The following is a 14,221-nucleotide window of genomic DNA, read 5'->3' as shown; positions in this document are numbered from 1 at the left end:
TGGAAACTCGGTGGATAGTATTCAGTTTGGATTTCTGTATCTAAAAGAATTTTATTTTAACTTGTATTACCATCCTTAAGTTACCTTCTTAGACCATCTTTTTAAATCATAAACAACTTAAGCTTATCGTGTAACTATGACTATGGAGTCTTCAATTCCATCAGAGACCTGAAAAGGGAGTAAATATTGTGTCACTGTGCAGGAAGCACAAGGACATACATAGCTTCCAAAAATAATAGAAATGACAGAGACAGCTAAAAGCCTGGACAGCCAATATTTTCTATAGCATTTAATCATCTATCTTCAGCCTTCTTGCCCAGAATATTTGACAGACCTTTTGTGAAGCAAGAGTTATGAAACCTTGCTTCTTGGCGGAGCTTGGCAGTCAACTTTTCTTCATCAGTTCGTTCTTTCTGGACAATATTGTCTTCAGATGAATTTTGGCAATTTTCTTTGCCAGTGGCTAACTTGTCACATTTGCAGCAACTCCATATGGAGGCCATCATCTTCTCTCATGTTGAATAGCTCCATGACTGGAGCTGACATGTCTCAATGTCAAAAAGCCTTAAATTAATATAAACTTCTTTAAAATCCTTCTTTAGATGAGTCTTTGAGATTATTGAAGACCATCTATCTAATTACAATGTGTCAGAACAAGAAAATTCTGCCTGTCTCTAGCTAGAGTACATATGAGTAGGCCCATGACTCCTGCTACAGGTATAGCAGAGGACTACCTTATCTGACATCAATGGGAGGGAAGGTGCTTGGTCCTGTAGAGGTTTCTTTCCCCACTGAAGGGGGCTGCTGGAGGAGTGAACTAGGAGGGGGTAGATGTGTAGGGGAGCTCCCTCTTAGAGGCAAAGTGGAGGAGAAGGGGTGGGGTGTTACTCAGGAGAGGCTGGGAAGGGGGAAAACTTTTAAAATGTAAATAAATAAAATAATTAATAAAAATAATTCCCTAATTTTTTTGGGTATGTTGGTTATTATTATAAGAGGAAGATCGTTTTTATTTAAACAAACTCAACGCAGTAGTCCATTGGAATTCTGAACATGTACCAATTTTATTACGTATCAACATGTGTACAAATTTCAATTCCCCAAACGTTATAAAATGAAAGACACAACCTACTGTTTGGCATTGCTTTAAGTTAACATCAGTAAGCAGAATCTGGATTCTTAATTGAATATAATGCATCTCTATAGGCTGCCATTCTAATTGGTCCTCAAGCCCCTGTGGAACTTCTCTGTATGGAACAATGTTTTTGGATGCAATTTTAAGTTCCAGATTGGATTCTTCTGAGAATGTTCTATTTTGATTTAAAGATTCCTTCAATCTCTGTTTTATGGTCTCTAATCTTGTATCTAATTTCCCAGTCTCATCATTCTCTATCTTATTTTGATCTCTCCCAAAGAGAACATCCACAAAGGTAATCACTGAAAACAAATAAAGAAACAAAAAACTAAACAGCCTTCTGTATGCTAATAAGCAAATCAAGATCATCTAATCCAGATGCAGGTTTTATTGTATTTCTCTGCATCCTAAATATAGAAAACTATTTCCTAAAGAGTTTTCCAACTGGAGACCATGCATACAAATACATGTGGTTATGTAGTCCATTTTACTTAGATAACACCACTTTCATTCCAGCAAATGAAAAGAATTGTTTGGAATAGGAAGATGTTTTGGAGAACAATTAAATACCAGAATCATCCATCTAGAGCTAATATTAAACATTACTAAAGATTATAATGTGTTTAGGAATGTCCTAATTATGTTCATGTAAGAGGAACTTGATTGCCTGCTTATGGTCTTTTGATGAGAGAGTCTGAATCAAGTGGACTCCCCCCCCCCCATATACTTGTATTAGTCTACTGAAAAGTTCAAAGTTGAACAGGATTTGAGAGGTGGTAGAACTTTCGAAGATGGGGCTTGTTGAAAGAGAATGGAATGTCATCTGAGGAATTTAGGCCCTAATTGAAGGAAGTTCATGTCTTGGTGACCTATATTTTGCCCTTGTTCCTTAAGTCTTTGATCCAGTTGATGATAAGCAGAGGCTCTTCTGTTACATGTCTTGCTTCAGAGTATGTTCCAAGAATAACTGAAGCCTAAGATCTAGTACTTCTGAAACAGTGAGATGAATGAACGTTCAGCTTTGGATTGCTCTCTGTTGTGTTTTAGATAGAGTTATTGCAAGCTCACTAACAAGCCTACAGAGATGGCTGCTACCAAAGCCCAATTTGATAGATTTAGATTCACTTGGGAAAGTAGCTCTTGGCATGCCTGAGGGGTGGGTATTTTTATTAGATTAATGGAGGGATGAAGGACCATCCAGTGTAGGTGGCACTATGGCTTGTCTGGTTGCCTGGAAACTATATAAAGAGAAAGGAGTCTGAGCAGTTTGGACTTGTTGCTCACCAGCAATTCCAAATCTCACTATCCTGGCTTCCTGGAATGAGCCATAATGTATTTCACTTTTTACCCTTTTTTTTTTATTTCATTTGATATATTTTTTATTTACATTTCAAATGATTTCCCCTTTTCTGGTCCCCCACTCCCCGAAAGTCACATCAGCCCCCTTCCCTCCCCCTATTCTCCCACTCACCCCTCCCCACTTCCCTGTTCTGGTTTTGCCTTATACTGCTACACTGAATGTTTCCAGAACCAGGGGCCACTCCTCCGTTCTTCTTGTACCTCATTTGATGTGTGGATTATCTTTTGGGTATTCCAGTTTTCCAGGCTAATATCCACTTATTAGTGAGTGCACACCATGATTGATCTTTTGAGACTGGGTTACCTGGTCACTTAGTATGATGTTCTCCAGCTCAATCCATTTGTCTAAGAATTTCATGAATTCATTGTTTCTAATGGCTGAATAGTACTCCATTGTGTATATATACCACATTTTTTGCATCCATTCTTCTGTCAAGGGATACCTGGGTTCTTTCCAGCTTCTGGCTATTATTTGAAATATGAATCAAAGTAAACATTTGCTCCCTTAACTTTTGTTATAGTGGTTATTGTGTGTTTCATGCCAGCTATCGAAAATGGAAGTGAACACTATTGTTGTGACTGTTGGGGCAACTGTAGTGACAGTAACTAGTGGGTGTCAGGATAGACAAGAGACCACACCAGGCCAAACAGTTTCACCTGGGCTTTATTGGGAATGTGGGGGCAAAGGTAGTGGCAGAAAGAAAGAGGAGGAAAGAGAGAAGAATACAGGGAGAGAGAGAGGGAGAGAGAGAGAGAGAGAGAGAGAGAGAGACAGAGACAGAGACAGAGACAGAGAGACAGAGAGAGAGACAGAGAGAGAGACAGAGAGAGAGACAGAGAGAGAGAGAGAGAGAGAGAGGGGGGGGCACTACTCATATTAATACTGGTGGTGACTTGGTCGCAGGTAAAAGTGAGCCCAGTGAACTCTGGGTACATGGTGGCTGTTGCCTTGTCAACAGACCTATAGGTCATGCTGTCTCCAATGTAATGTCAAAGGCTTTGGAGGTCCGATACTAACAATTATTATCAAGGGGAATATTTCAATGTATGCTAAAATGCCTTTAGGGAATATAATATATCAGCATTGTTGCAAAATTTGTTCTGTTATTAGTTTTTCTTTTATTATGCATACTATTATCTAATGCTTATCAAGCAAAAATGATCTGGAATCTGTGCTTAGATATCAAAAATGGGTTTTATGTGCATATATTTCAAGGGACACCAAAAATAATAAATTCATATTTATTTTGGAAGTCATATAAATTAAAAAGAATTAGATGATGTCATTACATACGTTGGATACTTTTTCACATTTTTCAAGTTATTTTGTTGTGCATTTTTAGTTATCATTTCAGAACTTTCAATACATGAGTACAATTATAGATGAAGAGTATGGAAATCTAACATTTAATCAGAGAATTATTTGTGATAATATATATTATGTTTTGGATGAATAATATGTACCTATTCTCTTCCTCCATGAGGCATTCTTGATAAAGAATCATTTATACTATAAAGTGGAATGTCCTTTTAGTAGCATGTCATTTAATAGAAAAGCTATCATCTTTAATATAATTAATTATAAGAGCAATTTAATTTCAATTATTTTATTACTGAAAATTAGAATGTATATACTTATCTCAATATAATTTTTATTAATTATCATTTGTGTGATAACTGGAAAGAGTCTTGAAACTATTCAAATAAATATATTAGTATGTTACAACAGAATTATCATTTATATAATTATCATGGAACAAATTTTTAAATCTGCATTCAAAATATATTTTAAAAGAGCAAAATATTTAAAAATTTTGTATGTATTCTTCTCTTTCCTATGAGGGAAGATTTTATAAATATTACATTCCTCCAGAGAAAATAATAATGTTCCTTAACTTGTACCTTCCTTCTTGTTTAGCTTTTTTGCATCTGTGGATGGTGATTGAATCTCAGTTAGAAGGGCGAATGAAATAGTCATAGAAAGCATATGATGGGCAATAACTGGATGGGTGAGAAGATGGAGAGGGGAATGTGAGTATTTAGGATCAAGTATGGGTATCATGAATGAGGGCCAGAAAGCCAGAAGAATAAAAAAAAAAATCTGCAGTTGGTAGGTATTGGGATAGGGGACATCTCTAGGACATGCCAGAGACCTAGGTGGGAGATGTTCATTGTATTCTATAGGGGGGATCTTTAGCTGAGACTCATAGCATGGGGAAAAGAAATCTAAAGAGTCCACCTCTAGTTGCCAGGAGATACAGGACACCAACACAAAAATTTTATGCTAAATTTGTCCACTCTACCCGAAATGCTGGGACACAGATGGAGCAGAAACTGAGGGAATGGTCAACTAATAACTGACCCCAGTTGAGACCCATTCCATGGGTAAGCACCAATCCCTCTTACCACTAATGATACTCTGTTCTGCTTACACACAAGAGTCAACCATTCCTGGTTTTTTTTCTGAGATGCTTTGACTGAAACAGAGATAGAGAGACCCACAATCAAATATTAAACAGAGATCAGGGACACTTATGGAAGATTTAGAGGAAGGATTGAGGACCCAGGATAGGATTGGAACTCCACAAGAAAACCAACAGTGTCAGCTATTATGGTCCCCTGGGGTTCTCAGAGGCTGAACCCCCAACCAAAGAGCACACACTGACCCTAGGACCCTAGCACATATGTAGTAGATGTTCTACTTAGTCTTCATGTGGATCCCACAACAACTAAAGCTAAGGCTAAGCCTAAAGCTGTTGTTTGTCTGTGGAATAAATTCTATCTGGGCTGATTTGTGTGGCCTCAGGGGAAAAGGATGTGCCTAACATTGAAGAGACTTGATGTGTTAGGGTTGGGGGATACCCAGAGGATGTTCTATCCTTTCAGGAAAGAAATGAAGGAGATATGGGGGGGGGAGGGACTATGTGAGGTGGGGATCAGGAATGTGAAGTCAGCAATAGGAGGTTAAATAAATAAATAAATAAATAAATAAATAAATAAATAATGGGAAGAAAAGAAATTGAATACTCTCCTATATTTATTCTTCTAGATAATGGTGCCTTATTCTTCTTTTATTTTCTGAGTTTGATGACAAAAATTTGTTCATGTGTTCAATCTTATGAGAATCTTTTATTACATAAACTTAATTGCACTGATTATTAGCATGTGTTTGCATGTGTATGTCTGAGAGAATGGGTTTGTGTTCCTGTATGTATGATGTATGTTAGTGATGTGTTTAGACTATTTACATGAGAAACATGTGAGGTCTAGGAAGAATTGTGTGGCGTTGAGTCTCTATTTTCAGCTTACATTGCTTATAGGGAATGAATTGATGTCATCCTGCTTCTGCTGCAAAGTACCCTGAAATCCTGAGTCATCTTATCAATCTTTTATAATATATTTCATACAAAATGCTTCAGATAGTGCACCCCAAATTTTTCTGTTAGTTGTAAGATATGAGAAAGTATTCAAAGTAATGGACTAGGAAGTAAGAATTAAAATTGAAAGTGCAAAAGAAGAGAAATATAAGACACTTGTGCATTACTTCTTCCAGCAAAATAGCAATGAGAATACTGAAGAAAAATCTTTCAAATATATAGATGCAAATATGTATTTTATAAATTTCATATTTACTTAAGGCTATTGCTGGATTCAAACATATATATGGAATGGCAATGTATTACACTTCACCATTTTTTCTTTTTTCCTCTTTTTTGTTAGATATATTCTTTATTTACATTTCAAATGATTCCCCCTTTTCTGGTCCCCCCGGCTGAAAGTCCCATAAGCCATCTTCCCTCCCCCTGTTCCCCAATCACCATTTTTTTCTAACTTACTTTTACATAAAGGAGTTTACTTGAAGAATTCAGTAATATTACCCAAGCAAATCAATTCCCCCCAAACTGTTTGCTTAGGATCTTTAGGGTATGCCATTTAATAAAAGTTGTTTGCCAGAATGGAGTATTTTGTTACATAAAAATCTCTTTACCCACTCCTTTTGATCAGCTTTATAAGGATGAACTGAGCTTTTCCTTAGAATCTTGATTGTCAAGGGGACTTGAGTTAATTTAGGTCATATGAAAAGGAGCAGGTACTTGTAAAGGGCTTATGAAGTGTTTAATGGATTCCAGAAGAGGAGGAAGGCTATAGATGCAAAAGAAATAAGATTGAGAAGGACTAGAATTAAAGTAGACTGGTAGGTGATTTAACCTGCCTTTGGGAGCAAGGTGGCCTGCTTTCAGGCAAATTATTTCAATACAGAGTACAAGATGTTCCTTTGATAGCTGTTGCTCCATAACACTTCATAAACTTGAAAACCCTAATGTGTATTATTATAAGTGTAAAGATCATATTAATGATAATCTCATCAAAGAGTCTTAAGCTTCTGAAACTCTTCTTGCACTTGAGTTCAAATAGAAATGCTAAGAAACAATTTTAACCAAACAAAACCAGTTTCAAAATATATTGGCCATTTGTGCCTATATATTTTGGTTTTCAATATTCTTTGAATCTGTCAAACCGATGAATTTGATAATCCCAATAATTTTTACATATTTTTATGGCATTATATCATGGCAATGTGAGTCTGAACTTAGAAGATTGAATGTGTTTATACCTTACAGCAAAAGTTGGAGCATAGTAATGTTTGTTTAGACTGTCAGCAATGACAGATTTAGTTATGCAAATGATGACAAACATATCCAGATAGCTGACAGCAAAAGGGAATATAATGAAAGGTTTGAGTACATAGTTGAAGTGGAAAATAAGCCCATGAGATCAGTTTGCTGGGCTCTGCGGTTTACACTATAAATTTCTGTGCCAGGTCTTGGTAAATCCTTAGAACTGTTGCAGAGTTATGAAACCACAAAAACTCATTATGGAAACAGGAGCACTTCTACCAGGAAAGGTGGTAAGTATATTTGTGTTAAAAGATTTGATAAGGGGAAGGTGCTTGAGGCGCATAAAATCCTGTCTTTTACAGAGAAATGTGGCAAGGCTAATGCTTTAACCAGGGTCCTCTGACAAGTTTGTCACTATGAATAGGAATATCCATAATATTTTCCCTGACTTTTCTTTTATCATAACATTATTAATAATAGCAATGACATATTTATCACACAATATATATATATGTATATTGTCTCATATTTTAATAGTTTGAAGTTTTTAAGAAACAGAGCCATCCTACAAATTTTGTATCTATTTTATCCTCTGATATTGATATTGAACATATGAAGTACTATATAATCACCTTTTCTTGTATCACATATTCTAAAGACTTATAGGTAGGTCCTTACAATATTTACTAACAATACCAATGTCAACCCAATTTATACACAGCCTAGCAAGTTCTGAAAGCTCGATGCCATAAAAACATAAATTTTAAGTAAAAAATAAATCCATGGAATCAATAAAACTACTGAATAAACACTTGTTGAGTGCAAATTATCACCAATTTGAAAATAAGTGAGAGGAAGTAATTTTTTTAAAGCTTTATTTATTATATCTAAGTATACTGTAGCTGTCTTCAGACACACCAGAAGAGGGCATCAGATCTCATTATAGACTTTTGTGAGCCACCACATGGCTGCTGGGATTTGAACTCAGGACCTTTGGAAGAGCAGTCAGTACTCCTAACCATTGAGCTATCTCTCCAGTCCCAGGAAGTAAATAAAATTAAAAGAATGTTAAATTGTTATTGTACACTGAAGAGAAGAAATAGTAGAGTACAGAAGAAGGGGAGTACGCTGAAGATGAACTCTCAAGAAAGTAAACTTTGATGTCAGATAAGGCCATCCTGTGCTACCTTTACATCTGGAGCCATGTGTCCTCCCAATGTGTACACCTAGGTTGGTGATTTCATTCCTGAGAGCTCTGAGGTGTCTGGTTGGTTGATTTTGTTGTTCCTATCGGGTGACTAACCCCTTCAGCTCCTTCAGTCCTTCTCCTAAAGCCTCCATTTGGATCCTGTGTAAACGTCATGGTTCAGCATAGTGGAATGCTAGGGTGCTGAGATGGGAGGCAGTGGATGGGTAGGTGGGGAACACCCTCATAGAATCCTGGGGGGGAGTGTTAACTTGGATGGGAGATAACATTTGAAAGGCAAAAAATAACCAATAAAATAAATAACATTTAAAAAATTCAAATAAACAAGGAAAATTAAATTAAGAATAAAAAGTAAACATCACATCTGTTGAAGGCAAATGCAAATATATACTGAAACCCAGAATCTTCATTTTAGGGAAGCACCAAGCAACATTGTGGTGGAAATTCCTTTTTCCTGAGAGCAACTGGGAAACATTTAGTTTACTTCTCCCAATTATTACTGGAGAAATTCCAATGAGTCAAACTATATTTCTTTTAGATATTTTCTTTATTTACATTACAAATGTTATCTCCTTTCCAGGTTTCCTCTCCTGGAAACCATTACCCCTCCCCCCTGTTTCTAGGAGGGTTCACTCCCATTCACCCACCTACTCCCAACTCCATACCCTGGCATTACCCTACACTGGGGCATTGAGCCTTCACAGGACCAACAGCCTCTCCTCCCATTGATGTCTGACAAAGCTGTCATCTACTACTTATGAACCTGGAGCCATGGGTCCCTCCATGTGTACCTCTTGGTTTATGGCTTAGTCACTGGGAGCTCTGGGGTATCTGGTGGTTCAATATTGTTGTTCTTCTTTTGAGGTTTCAAACCCCTTCAGCTCCTTCAGTCCTTTCTCTAACTCTTCCATTGGAGACCCTGTGCTCAGTCCCGTGGTTGACTATGAGCATTCACCTCTGTATTTGTCGGGTTCTAGCAGAGCCTCTCAGTAGACAGTTATATCAAGCTCTTGTCATCAAGCTCTTCTTGGCATCCACAATAGTGTCTGGGTAAGTGTATATGGGATGGACAGTCTCTGCGCCATATTTTGCCTTTTCTCTGATGGGTATTTTCCCCCCTTCTTAGAAGGACTGAAAATTCTACACTTTTGTTTTCCCTTTGTTGTTTTTTTTTCTTTAGTTTCTTTTTTATTAAATATATTTTTATTTACATTTTAAATGTTGTACCCTTTCATGTTCCACCGCCTAAAATCCCCTAACCTAACCCCCTTCTCCTTGATCATCAATCCACCCACTCCCACTTCTCTGTCCTGGCATTCCTCTATACTGGAACATCTAGCCTTCTCAGCACCAAGGGCCTCTCCTTCCTTTAATGTCCAACAAGGCCATCCTCTACTGCATATGCATCTGGAGCCATACGTCCCTCATGTGTAGTCTTTGGTTGGTGGTTTAGTCCCTGGGAGCTCTGGAGGTACTGGGTGGTTCACATTGTTCCTCCTATGGTGCTGAAAACCCCTTTAGCTCTTCGGGTCCTTTTTCTAGCGCCTCCATTGGAGACCCTGGGCTCAATTATGATTGGTTGAAAGTGTCCCCCTCTGCGTTTGTCATGCACTAGCAGAGCCTCCCAAGTGACAGCTATATCAGGCTGCTGTCAGCAAGCACTTGTTGGCATGCACAATAGTGTCTGGGTTTTGTGACTGTATATGAATGGATCCCTAGCTGGGGTAGTCTCTGTATTGTCTTTCACTCAGGCTCTTTTCCACACCTTGTCTCTCTATCTCCTTCTGTGGTTATTTTGTCCCCCATTTTTAAAAGGACCAGAATATGTCCATACTTTGATCTTTTTTCTTCATGAGTTTCATGTGCTCTGTGAATTGTTTCTTGTGTATTCCTAACTTTATATATTATGAAATACATTGAAACAATGAATTTGAATAATAAAATGAACTACTTTTTAAACAGTGACAGTGACTAAGAAAATTTCACATCTAAGAAGATGAATACTACTTGGAAGAAATGTATTTATTTTCTTTTTGTCTAAGATAGATAAATAAACTCAATTAGATGATATATCAAAATTGTAGAGAATTAGTGGTTCGTATTATTGTAGTTGTAGATGACTGTGTAATTATTTTAACTTTGCCAATTGTATAAATTGTAGAAATTAGGTGTTAGTCATTTCAGAAGTAGAACATGATATACAAGACCTCATTTCAGTTGTAATGAATCTAAGGAGGAAGATTATTCATGGATACTGAGCATTATATGGTGATTTAAAGATAGAAATGTTAAACCTCCATGGTTCATTAGGCTCTGTTTTTCTATGAGATAAGAAATGAAGTGAAAACTCAGAGTACTGTGAAACAATATTCCTGAAAGTTTAGGTAGAAGAAACATCTAAAATCTCAGTGTATAGGTAGCAGAAAGTACTGTAAATTGACATATTTATGGACTATCAGGAAAAACTAAAGGATGTCAAATAATGGTGCAAGGAAAACGCATGACTGTAGGTCTGTAGACCAGAACAGAATAACATGTTAATAAAAATATAAGCAGGAATATTGCATGACAATGGTAGATTATCAACTATTTATTGAAAAGGGAGATAAGTATATTATTTTAAGAAATGAGTTGTTGTAAAGAACAGAGGGAGATTCATTTCATGTGGCCATGTCAGAAACAGGAATAAATAAAATGACTTTAGTGGTCCAAGCCCACATTTGCCGTGCTGGCCATAGCTTGGCTTAAAATAGAGAAAAGTTTAGGGTAAAGGGGAAACAGTTCATATCCTTAAGCAGTTCTGGTCTAGGTTGTATCACGAGGACAGATCGGCAACCAACAAATTGGGAAAAGATCTTCACCAATCCTACATCAGATAGAGGGCTAATATCCAATATATATAAAGAACTCAAGAAGTTAGACTCCAGAAAACCGAACAACCCTATTAAAAAATGGGGTACAGAGTTAAACAAAGAATTCTCACCTGAAGAACTTCGGATGGCGGAGAAGCATCTTAAAAAATGCTCAACTTCATTAGTCATTAGGGAAATGCAAATCAAAACAACCCTAAGATTTCATCTTACACCAGTCAGAATGGCTAAGATTAAAAATTCAGGAGACAGCAAGTGTTGGAGAGGGTGTGGAGAAAGAGGAACACTCCTCCACTGCTGGTGGGGTTGCAAATTGGTACAACCACTCTGGAAATCAGTCTGGCGGTTCCTCCGAAAACTGGGCACCTTACTTCCAGAAGATCCTGCTATACCACTCCTGGGCATATACCCAGAAGACTCCCCACCATGTAATAAGGATACATGTTCTACTATGTTCATAGCAGCCCTATTTGTAATTGCCAGATGCTGGAAAGAACCCAGGTATCCCTCGACAGAAGAGTGGATGCAAAAAATGTGGTATATCTACACAATGGAGTACTATTCAGCCATTAGAAACAATGAATTCATGAAATTCTTAGGCAAATGGATGGAGCTAGAGAATATCATACTAAGTGAGGTAACCCAGACTCAAAAGGTGAATCATGGTATGCACTCACTAATAAGTGGATATTAACCTAGAAAACTGGAATACCCAAAACATAATCCACACATCAAATGAGGTACAAGAAGAAAGGAGGAGTGGCCCCTGGTTCTGGAAAGACTCAGTGAAACAGTATTCAGCAAAACCAGAACGGGGAAGTGGGAAGGGGTGGGTGGGAGGACAGGGGAAGAGAAGGGGGCTTGCGGGACTTTCGGGGAGTGGGGGGGCTAGAAAAGGGGAAATCATTTGAAATGTAAATAAATTATATCGAATAATAAAAAAAAATAAAATAAAAGATTCAAGGTAAATACATAAGAATGATATACCCTGAAAACAATGCTTTTCTCTATGTGATTCTTGTCACAGTCCATTTTCACTCCAGGATTTCTGAGGACTGTCTATGAACTTGCTCATTCTCTGATAGCCTGTCTATTTCTCTTTGCACCCTTCCAGTGTCTGCATCATGCTTTTCAGCATTACTGTTCACTCACAATCACACCAGTAAAATGCTCTATGTTCTCTGTCCTTTCCTTTATTCCAGCTACATAATCCTGACGACATAAAGACATTCATTTCCATTTAACACATCTTTGTTTTTCTTAATCGATATAGAATGAATATTATTCTTTTGTGATACATATCTACTATGTTCTTCTGGATAAGAGAAGGTTGTTTATACCATACTAATTCATTTCTCATGACATGGTTTTCAATCAGTAACAGGAAGTCTACTCAGCTAAGCAAAGCATGGTTAATATTTCATAGTTATCTAAGATCTTTTACCAACTTTAACATTATCTAATAACTTTATTTTATTTGGGACACTTTTAACATTTCATCTCTTCATTTATAGTGGTAAGCTTCTAAGCTAGTGAGATAGCACAGCAGGTAAGGGCTCTTGCTACCAAGCATGATAACCCAAGTTGGATACTTGAATCAACAAGAGGAAAGAAGAGATATGACTCATACTAGCTACAACTTGACCTCCACAGATGTGTTATGCCACATGAGCAGACACCATCAAGATTAAAAAAGTACATCCTTTTTCATTAAGTAATTTATTTTCTATCCCAGTTGTAACCCCTTTCCTCTTATCCTCCTAGGCCCTACAAATCTCTCCCATATTACCTATTCGCCTTCTCCTCAAAGAAGGGGAAGCCCTCTTGGGAACCGCACTGTGCTGCATATCAAATAACATCAGAATCTAGAACATTCTTGCCACTGAGGCCTGAAAAGGCAGTCCTTCTAGGGGAAGGGGATCCAAAGACAGGCAAGAGAGTCTAAGACAGCACCTGCACTAATTCCTAGGGAACCCACATCAAGATCAAGCTGCAATCTCCTGCAAATGAGTCGGAAACCCAAGTTCAGCCACCATGTATGCTCTTTGGTTTGTTGGTGAGTCTCATGGGCTCACAGAAGTATATGTAGGTCTTGCGTGGTACCCTTGACCCCTCTGATTCACTCTATCTCATCCCAAACAATTCCACAAGATTCTCCAAACTTGGAATCATGTTTGGCTATGGGTCTCTGAATCTGTTTTACATTACTATTGAATGAAGCCATTCAGAATGGCTAAGCTAAAAAACATTCAAGTGACAGCACATGTTGATGAGTGTGAAAAACATAAAGAACACCCATCTATTGCTGGTGGAAGTACAAACTTTTCTAGCAACTTTAGAAGGTAATTTGGTGATTTCTCAGAAATTGAGAATAGCTCTACCCAAAGACCCAGACACAGCACTCCTTGGCATATATCCAAATGATTCCTTACTACACTGCAAAGCAATTTGCTCAACTATGTTTATAGCACGATTATTTATAACAGCCAGAAGCTGAAAATAATCTAGATGTCCCTTAACTGAAGAAGGGATAAAGAACTGTTGTTACATTTACAGAATGGCATCTTATTCATCTACTAAGGGTAAAGACATCAAGAAATTTACAGGCAAATGGATGGGAGTAAAAAATATCATCCTGAGTGAGGTAATCCAGACACAGAATAATCAGTATGGTGTATATTCACTTATAGATGGACATTGACCATAAAGTACAGGATATCTGTACTACAATCAACAAGTGCAAAGAAATTAACAAGGATGGCCCAAGGGAGGATGACTGAATCTCACTCAGAAGCAGAAATAAATTAGACATTGGATGTGGGAGAGTGGTTGGAGAGGTAAACAGGAGTGGGAATCAACTGTAGAGTGTAGGGGGATGGAAAAGGGCTGGGAGAGAGGATGAATAAATAACTTTTCTTTTAATAAAAATAAAGATTCAAGCCCTGTAATGACAGAGATCATATTAATCTCAGTTTCCATTCTCATATTAAATAGCACAGGGGCTGAATTCTGTAAGCACTTGAATTTTATTTTA

The sequence above is a fragment of the Apodemus sylvaticus genome, chromosome 8 (assembly GCF_947179515.1).
Source record: "Apodemus sylvaticus chromosome 8, mApoSyl1.1, whole genome shotgun sequence".
Classification (NCBI taxonomy): Eukaryota; Metazoa; Chordata; class Mammalia; order Rodentia; family Muridae; genus Apodemus; species Apodemus sylvaticus.
Note: the sequence above shows the minus strand (reverse complement) of the source record.